Genomic DNA, 9,459 nt, shown 5'->3' on the forward strand with positions numbered 1-9,459 from the left:
CATGCTTTGTTAACATCCCTAAAATCTACACACATGCGTCATATATTACCTGCCTTACTGTAAGAATAGATGATCATGGAGTCAATTGAATTCGTTGTTTTCCATTTGTCAATTTTTATTAAAATGATACATATAGTAAGAGTTTATCAAAGTAGCATTACTATTTTGTTGTGTTTACTATTTATGTTGAATGGGTTTCAATGTCACAACAAAATGCCCATAGACCTAACGCTTAAACCCATAGAGTTGGGCTACATATAAGTTTGGCAACTATGAAACTAGCTTCTCAGGGTCGGTCTGAAATGTTACAAATCGAGGACCTAGTGACAGGTTATCGAGAGTCCTATATAGACTTGTACTAAGTATTGCAGTCATGGTCGTCTATGTAATTTTTGTGGGTTGGTTGGTAAGGTAGTTGACTGACTGAACTAACTTGCGAGAATCGTCATATGGAAGTCTTGAGGTCTTGGTCGATATAACTGGAATTCTCAATTTAGATAGTATGTGATTAGTTCTTGAACTTGAGAAATCATGGCAGTCACGTGCATACAGAGTGTATCTTGGTATAACAAGCAGTGACCGGGTCGTGAGGCATGGTCACACAAGTATTGTCCAGTGCAGTAGGAGTATATAGCAAGGACGGTGAGTTTCAAGATAGAATTCGTCCCGTGTCCGAATTATGATAGCAGTTTCTCGTATGCATTTTAGGACCTGTTTAAGCCCTTAGCATATATGGCCACAATGATTGAATGAATTGGATAAATTTCCTATGTAAATTAGTGTATAAATAAGGATTCGAGTTATGAGTATAGATGCCTAGTCTAGTTAGAGTACCGGCGCCCAATTCCATGCCCTAAACTAAGATCGGGAGACGGTTGATGGAAAGACCATACTCGTATGGAATTCGAAGCCTAAATATTCACACAAATATTAACCTAGTTTCTCGTGCCATGAACTGTGCTAAATGACCACCCATGATAATAGGCTATTTCTGGTTATTAGTTAATTTGAAATGATGAATTAATTAGATTAATTAATTGTGTTGGTCACACACGTCCAAGCTAATTGAGGGTGAACCTAAAGAATTACAGTATAATCACCTAAATGTGATTGAACTAATTTAGAAATATTTTCAGAAGGAAGAGATTAATTTAATTGGATTAAGAGTAATTTTTTAGAGAGAATAAATGGTTGGATGGGTTAGATTTTTTAAATATTAATTAATTGGATTAGTTGATTTTGGTTTTAGAACTTTTAAAATTGATTGACATTTATTGGGCTTGACTTTAATTTATAAATTAAAAAGAGACAGAGAGAGAGAGAGAGTGTGTGTGTGTGTGTGCAAGTTTGGAGAGAAGAAAAGTCACCTTTCTTCCCTTCAAAAGATGGCCAACTTGTCTTCCACATCATAATTTTAGCCACATAGGATTATAAATCAATAAAAACGCATCTAGGTGTCATGCCATGTCACTTTTCAGGAGCAAACTATAAATCCAATCGACCAGAGGACTAAAACTAATCACTTTTACAAGTTACTGGAGTTAATAAAAAATGGGCATACTTATAGGACTAAAACTAAAATTAGGCATACTTAACGGACCAAAAAAATATTTTTCCCTTCTTGGCCTATAATTAGATTAGTTTTTATACACTGAATTATCGGGATAGATCAAGAGTACACGCTTTAATCGGGTTTATTATGCTTTAATTTTGTGTAATTCAATTTTTCACGTTTCTCAAGATATGTTACTCTATTAATTTGATCTAGGGAACCCTTCCCTAATCGATCAATCGATTTGACCAAAGATTTTGAGAGTCTAAACCATCTCAGATTCCAGAGTAGAACTACTATCAAATACTGACAGTGGACATATTCTCTCTTGGATTCTACCGTCCTCGGTACATACTCCGAGGGCACTAGACAAGGCTTATGATTGCCATGTCTTACAGACACAATCACCGCTTTCCAGATTCAAGATATAGTCTTCATATCCATGCGACTATCATGATTCCTAAAGTTGGAGGACTAGTTTCATACTAATGGAATTCGGAATTTCAATTCTAACGACCAAGCCGTTAGGGCTACCATGTGACGATTCCAACGAGTTCAGTTTGTTGACTAGAGTGCCAACTAACCTACTAAAATTGCATGGACAACCTACATCTCCTGTTGATGAAACACGATACTGCAATAGTTACCACAAGTCTCTATAGAACTCTCAATGCCCTCACCCAGGTCCCTTACTTAAGATGTTTCAAAGCGACCCTTATAAGTTGGCATCATAGCTGCCAAGCTATGCGCAGCCAACTCCACGAATTTTAACCTTTCTGTCTGTGGGCATTTGTTGTAACATTGAAATAACGTTCAATTTGAGTAGTAAGCTAAACAGACACATTTGTTAATAATGAATACTTACTCTATTCATCTAAGTAATATTATTTTCATAAAGAACGTATAGTAAAATAGTCAATCTAGTTTGCTTTTTATTCATCTATTCTTACAAAAGGCAATTGGAGACGAATATCCACAAATAATATGTTCATAATAATATTATTATGTGTGATTCAGGAAGTTAGAAGTTTTGAGCTAATAGAATTAAAAATTACAAACATTCGCTAGAAGGAGGGCTTGAACCTCCGACCTTGTGGTTAACAGCCACACGCTCTAACCAACTGAGCTATTCCAGCTATTGTTGTTCATTAATGGTTTGGAGCAGTGGACTCAATAATTGTAAAGAGCAGTTGAAGAAATAACATTGGAAAACAATGGGGTACTGACGTGTCACTACATATGTCACATGATTCAACTAGGAAAATAATTGACACTTGTTAGAATTCAAAGACTCTCTTGTCATAAAATTCACAATATATTGAATCATCCTTTTCACAATATATTAGGGTAAATGGATAGATTCGACTGAGATGATCCATGATCCATCCCTATGTTCTAATAATCTTGTAATTAAAATCGTTATTCAGATGGGAAAGAGAATCCTTGACTGTGGAGGACTCCTGGTCGTAGGGAGTCTGGCTGACTGAAGAGTCCGAGCTCTTGAGGGAACCCCGTCAACACGTGTTCTCCACGTTAGATAAATGGTACACGTTGAGGGTCCAGATACATGCCACGTGTGCTCTAAAGAGGGATGTGGACACGGGTGTTGGGCCGATTATTTGATGGTTGGGCTATGATATTGTGCTATATTGAGTCGGCCTTCTTCCTTCTGGACTATCGTATTCATTGATGTGGGTCTTGACTTTTTCACTTGTTCTTGGACAAAGTCGTCTTGGGCCATGCACATCATCCAGTCCCCCCCCCCCCACTCTAAGGTGGAGGGTTGTCTCCAACTCCTTCTTAGAGTATGGGTCCTTGACATCTCTAATGGAAGGGGGAATCCTTCTACAAATTGAAAGGGATGCCTTGAGATGACTTCCTCCTTCATTCTTCTTTTCCCGCCTGCAAGCGTCTTTTCTGAAATCTGTGCCCAGGTACTACGCCCTGCCGTATGCTAGAAAAGAAAATGATAGTTAGGCCTATGGCTAGCCTCCTTGATTGGCGAGATTTGATAACCGCCCTCTCTACTCAAGTGTGGAGTTATGAAACCTCCCCATCACAAACAATTATCGAGGCATGTCTTTAACTCCTCCACCACGTCCTTGAAGCAGGTATTGTTTCCTTTCATCTCCCTCCTTTACCTGTAATTATATTACTTTTTTATTCACTGAACGATCGGGATAGATCAAGAGTACACGCTTTTATCGGGTTTATTATGCTTTAATTTTGTTTAATTCAATTTTTCATGTTTCTCGAGATGTGTTACTCTGTTAATCCGATTTAGGGAACCCATCCTTAATCGAACAATTGATTTGGCTATTGATTTTGAGAGTCTAAACCATTTCAGATCCCATAGGAGAACTTCTATCAAATACTGACAGTGGAAAGATTCTCTCTTAGATTCAACCATCCTTGCTGCATACTCTGACTGCACTGAATAAGACTCATGATTAACATGTCTTACGACACAATCACCGCTTGTCAGATTCATGATATAGTCTTCATATCCATGCAACTACCGTGATTCCTAAAGTTCGAGGACTAGTTTCATACTATTGGAATTGGAAATTTCAATTATAACGACCAAGCCGTCAATGCTACCATATGACGATTCCCACGAGTCAGTTCAATTTGTTGAGTACATTGCCAACTAACCCAATAAAATTGCGTGGACAACCTACATCTCCTGTTGATGAAACATGACATTGCAATAGTTACCATAAGTCTCTATGGAACTTTCATGCCCTCACGCATGTCCTCGACTTAGAATGTTTCAGAGCGACCTTTAGAAGTTGGCTTTATATCTGCCAACCTATGTGCAGCTTAAAGTCATGAATTTTAACCTTTCGATCTGTGGGTATTTGTTGTGACATTGAAATGTCATTCAATTTGAGTAGTTTGCACAACAGACACATTGGTCAATAACGAATACTTACTCTATTCATCTGAATAATATTATTTTCATAAAGATTAACGAATAGTAAAATAGTCAATCTAGTTTGCTTTTTGGTTATCTTTTCTTACAAAAGGTAATATTGGAGATGAATATCCAAAAATAATATGTTCATAATAATATTGTTATGTGTGATTCGGAAAATTAGATGTTTTGAGCTAATAGAAATAAAAAATTACAAACATTCGCTAGAAGGAAGGCTTGAACCTCCGACCTTGTGGTTAACAGCCACACGCTCTAACCAACTGAGCTATTCCAGCTACTGTTTTTCATTGATGGTTTGGAGTGATGGACTCAATAATTGTAAACAGTGGTTGAAGAAATAACATTGGAAAACAATGGGATACTGACGTGTCGCTACATATGTCACATGATTCAACTAGGAGAATAATTGAGACTTGTTAGAATTCAAAGACTCTCTTGTCATAAAATTCACAATATATTGAATCATCCTTTTCACAATATATTAGGGTAAATGGATAATTCGACTGAGATGATCCATGATCCATCCCTATGTTCTAATAATCTTGCAATTAGAATCGTTATTCAGATGGGAAAGAGAATCCTTGACTGAGGAGGACTCCTGGTCGTAGGGAGTCTGGCTAACTTAAGAGTCTGAGCTCTTGAGGGAACCCTGTCAACACGTGTTCTCCACGTTGGATAAATGGTACACGTTGAGGGTCCAGATACATGCCACGTGTGCTCTGAAGAGGGATGTGGACATGGGTGTTGGACCGATTATTTGATGGTTGGGCTATGATATTGTTCTATGTTGAGTCGGCCTTCTTCCTTCTGGACTATCGTATTCATTGATGTGGGTCTTGGACTTTTTCACTTATTCTTGGACAAAGTCGTCTTGGGCCATGCACATCATCCAGTCACCCCCCCCCCCACTCTAAGGTGGAGGGTTGTCCCCAACTCCTTCTTAGAGTATGGATCCTTGACATGTCTAATGGAATGGGGAATCCTTCTACAAATTGAAAGGGATGCCTTGAGATAACTTCCTCCTTCATTCTTCCTTTCCCGCCTGCAAGCGTCTTTTCTGAAATCTGTGCCCAGGTACTACGCCCTGCCGTATGTTAGAAAAGAAAATGATAGTTAGGCCTATGGCTAGCCTCCTTGATTGGCGAGATTTGATAACCGCCCTCTCCACTCGAGTGTGGAGTTATGAAACCTCCCCATCACAGACAATTACCGAGGCATGTCTTTAACTCCTCCACCACGTCCTTTAAGCAGGTATTGTTTCCTTTCATCTCCCTCCTTCTTTACCTGTAATTATATTACTTTTTTATTCACTGAACGATCGGGATAGATCAAGAGTACACGCTTTAATCGGGTTTATTATGCTTTAATTTTGTTTAATTCAATTTTTCATGTTTCTCGAGATGTGTTACTCTGTTAATCCCATTTAGGGAACCCATCCCTAATCGAATAATTGATTTGGCTAATGATTTTGAGAGTCTAAACCATTTCAGATCCCATAGGAGAACTTCTATCAAATACTGACAGTGGAAAGATTCTCTCTTAGATTCAACCATCCTTGCTGCATACTCTGACTGCACTGAATAAGACTCATGATTAACATGTCTTACGACACAATCACCGCTTGTCAGATTCATGATATAGTCTTCATATCCATGCAACTACCGTGATTCCTAAAGTTCGAGGACTAGTTTCATACTATTGGAATTGGAAATTTCAATTATAACGACCAAGCCGTCAATGCTACCATATGACGATTCCCACGAGTCAGTTCAATTTGTTGACTACATTGCCAACTAACCCAATAAAATTGCGTGGACAACCTACATCTCCCGTTGATGAAACATGACATTGCAATAGTTACCGTAAGTCTCTATGGAACTATCAATGCCCTCACGCATATCCTCGACTTAGAATGTTTCAAAGCAACCTTTAGAAGTTGGCTTTATAGCTGCCAACCTATGCGCAGCCCAAATTCATGAATTTTAACCTTTCGATCTGTGGGTATTTGTTGTGACATTGAAATGTCGTTCAATTTGAGTAGTTTGCACAACAGACACATTGGTCAATAACGAATACTTACTCTATTCATCTGAATAATATTATTTTCATAAAGATTAACGAATAGTAAAATAGTCAATCTAGCTTGCTTTTTGGATATCTTTTCTTACAAAAGGTAATATTGGAGACGAATATCCAAAAATAATATGTTCATAATAATATTGTTATGTGTGATTCGGAAAATTAGATGTTTTGAGCTAATAGAAATAAAAAATTACAAACATTCGCTAGAAGGAGGGCTTGAACCTCCGACCTTGTGGTTAACAGCCACACGCTCTAACCAACTGAGCTATTCCAGCTACTGCTGTTCATTGATGGTTTGGAGTGATGGACTCAATAATTGTAAACAGTGGTTGAAGAAATAACATTGGAAAACAATGGGATACTGACGTGTCGCTACATATGTCACATGATTCAACTAGGAGAATAATTGACACTTGTTAGAATTCAAAGACTCTCTTGTCATAAAATTCACAATATATTGAATCATCGTTTTCACAATATATTAGGGTAAATGGATAGATTCGACTGAGATGATCCATGATCCATCCCTATGTTCTAATAATCTTGCAATTAGAATCGTTATTCAGATGGGACAGAGAATCCTTGACTGAGGAGGACTCCTGGTCGTAGGGAGTCTGGCTGACTTAAGAGTCCGAGCTCTTGAGGGAACCCCGTCAACACGTGTTCTCCACGTTGGATAAATGGTACACGTTGAGGGTTCAGATACATGCCACGTGTGCTCTAAAGAGGGATGTGGACACGGGTGTTGGGCCGATTATTTGATGGTTGGGCTATGATATTGTGCTATGTTGAGTCGGCCTTCTTCCTTCTGGACTATCGTATTCATTGATGTGGGTCTTGGACTTTTTCACTTGTTCTTGGACAAAGTCGTCTTGGGCCATGCACATCATCCAGTCCCCCCCCCCCCCACTCTAAGGTGGAGGGTTGTCCCCAACTCCTTCTTAGAGTATGGGTCCTTGATATCTCTAATGGAAGGGGGAATCCTTCTACAAGTTGAAAGGGATGCCTTGAGATTACTTCCTCCTTCATTCTTCCTTTCCCGCCTGCAAGCGTCTTTTCTGAAATCTGTGCCCAGGTACTACGCCCTGCCGTATGCTAGAAAAGAAAATGATAGTTAGGCCTATGGCTAGCCTCCTTGATTTGTGAGATTTGATAACCGCCCTCTCCACTCGAGTGTGGAGTTATGAAACCTCCCCATCACAGACAATTACCGAGGCATGTCTTTAACTCCTCCACCACGTCCTTTAAGCAGGTATTGTTTCCTTTCATCTCCCTCCTTCTTTACCTGTAATTATATTACTTTTTTATTCACTGAACGATCGGGATAGATCAAGAGTACACGCTTTAATCGGGTTTATTATGCTTTAATTTTGTTTAATTCAATTTTTCATGTTTCTCGAGATGTGTTACTCTGTTAATCCCATTTAGGGAACCCATCCATAATCGAATAATTGATTTGGCTATTGATTTTGAGAGTCTAAACCATTTCAGATCCCATAGGAGAACTTCTATCAAATACTGACAGTGGAAAGATTCTCTCTTAGATTCAACCATCCTTGCTGCATACTCTGACTGCACTGAATAAGACTCATGATTAACATGTCTTACGACACAATCACCGCTTGTCAGATTCATGATATAGTCTTCATATCCATGCAACTACCGTGATTCCTAAAGTTCGAGGACTAGTTTCATACTATTGGAATTGGAAATTTCAATTATAACGACCAAGCCGTCAATGCTACCATATGACGATTCCCACGAGTCAGTTCAATTTGTTGACTACATTGCCAACTAACCCAATAAAATTGCATGGACAACCTACATCTCCCGTTGATGAAACATGACATTGCAATAGTTACCGTAAGTCTCTATGGAACTATCAATGCCCTCACGCATATCCTCGACTTAGAATGTTTCAAAGCAACCTTTAGAAGTTGGCTTTATAGCTGCCAACCTATGCGCAGCCCAAATTCATGAATTTTAACCTTTCGATCTGTGGGTATTTGTTGTGACATTGAAATGTCGTTCAATTTGAGTAGTTTGCACAACAGACACATTGGTCAATAACGAATACTTACTCTATTCATCTGAATAATATTATTTTCATAAAGATTAACGAATAGTAAAATAGTCAATCTAGCTTGCTTTTTGGATATCTTTTCTTACAAAAGGTAATATTGGAGACGAATATCCAAAAATAATATGTTCATAATAATATTGTTATGTGTGATTCGGAAAATTAGATGTTTTGAGCTAATAGAAATAAAAAATTACAAACATTCGCTAGAAGGAGGGCTTGAACCTCCGACCTTGTGGTTAACAGCCACACGCTCTAACCAACTGAGCTATTCCAGCTACTGCTGTTCATTGATGGTTTGGAGTGATGGACTCAATAATTGTAAACAGTGGTTGAAGAAATAACATTGGAAAACAATGGGATACTGACGTGTCGCTACATATGTCACATGATTCAACTAGGAGAATAATTGACACTTGTTAGAATTCAAAGACTCTCTTGTTATAAAATTCACAATATATTGAATCATCGTTTTCACAATATATTAGGGTAAATGGATAGATTCGACTGAGATGATCCATGATCCATCCCTATGTTCTAATAATCTTGCAATTAGAATCGTTATTCAGATGGGACAGAGAATCCTTGACTGAGGAGGACTCCTGGTCGTAGGGAGTCTGGCTGACTTAAGAGTCCGAGCTCTTGAGGGAACCCCGTCAACACGTGTTCTCCACGTTGGATAAATGGTACACGTTGAGGGTCCAGATACATGCCACGTGTGCTCTAAAGAGGGATGTGGACACGGGTGTTGGGCCGATTATTTGATGGTTGGGCTATGATATTGTGCTATGTTGAGTCGGCCTTCTT

The 9,459-nt window shown here is 38.6% G+C and overlaps 4 non-coding genes across 4 annotated transcripts; all 4 read right to left on the reverse strand.

Moving 5' to 3' along the window:
• Positions 1-2,614: 2,614 nt before the first annotated feature.
• On the reverse strand, positions 2,615-2,688 carry TRNAN-GUU (transfer RNA asparagine (anticodon GUU)). The gene has a single exon. It is a non-coding gene; the product is annotated as a tRNA-Asn (tRNA).
• A 2,003-nt stretch (positions 2,689-4,691) lies between these two features.
• TRNAN-GUU (transfer RNA asparagine (anticodon GUU)) lies at positions 4,692-4,765 on the reverse strand. The gene has a single exon. It is a non-coding gene; the product is annotated as a tRNA-Asn (tRNA).
• A 2,008-nt stretch (positions 4,766-6,773) lies between these two features.
• TRNAN-GUU (transfer RNA asparagine (anticodon GUU)) lies at positions 6,774-6,847 on the reverse strand. Its single transcript has one exon. It is a non-coding gene; the product is annotated as a tRNA-Asn (tRNA).
• A 2,009-nt stretch (positions 6,848-8,856) lies between these two features.
• Positions 8,857-8,930, reverse strand: TRNAN-GUU (transfer RNA asparagine (anticodon GUU)). Its single transcript has one exon. It is a non-coding gene; the product is annotated as a tRNA-Asn (tRNA).
• Positions 8,931-9,459: the final 529 nt, after the last annotated feature.

This window comes from Sesamum indicum, linkage group LG2, assembly GCF_026168435.1.
Source record: "Sesamum indicum cultivar Baizhima isolate 11 linkage group LG2, ASM2616843v1, whole genome shotgun sequence".
NCBI classification, from domain to species: domain Eukaryota; kingdom Viridiplantae; phylum Streptophyta; class Magnoliopsida; order Lamiales; family Pedaliaceae; genus Sesamum; species Sesamum indicum.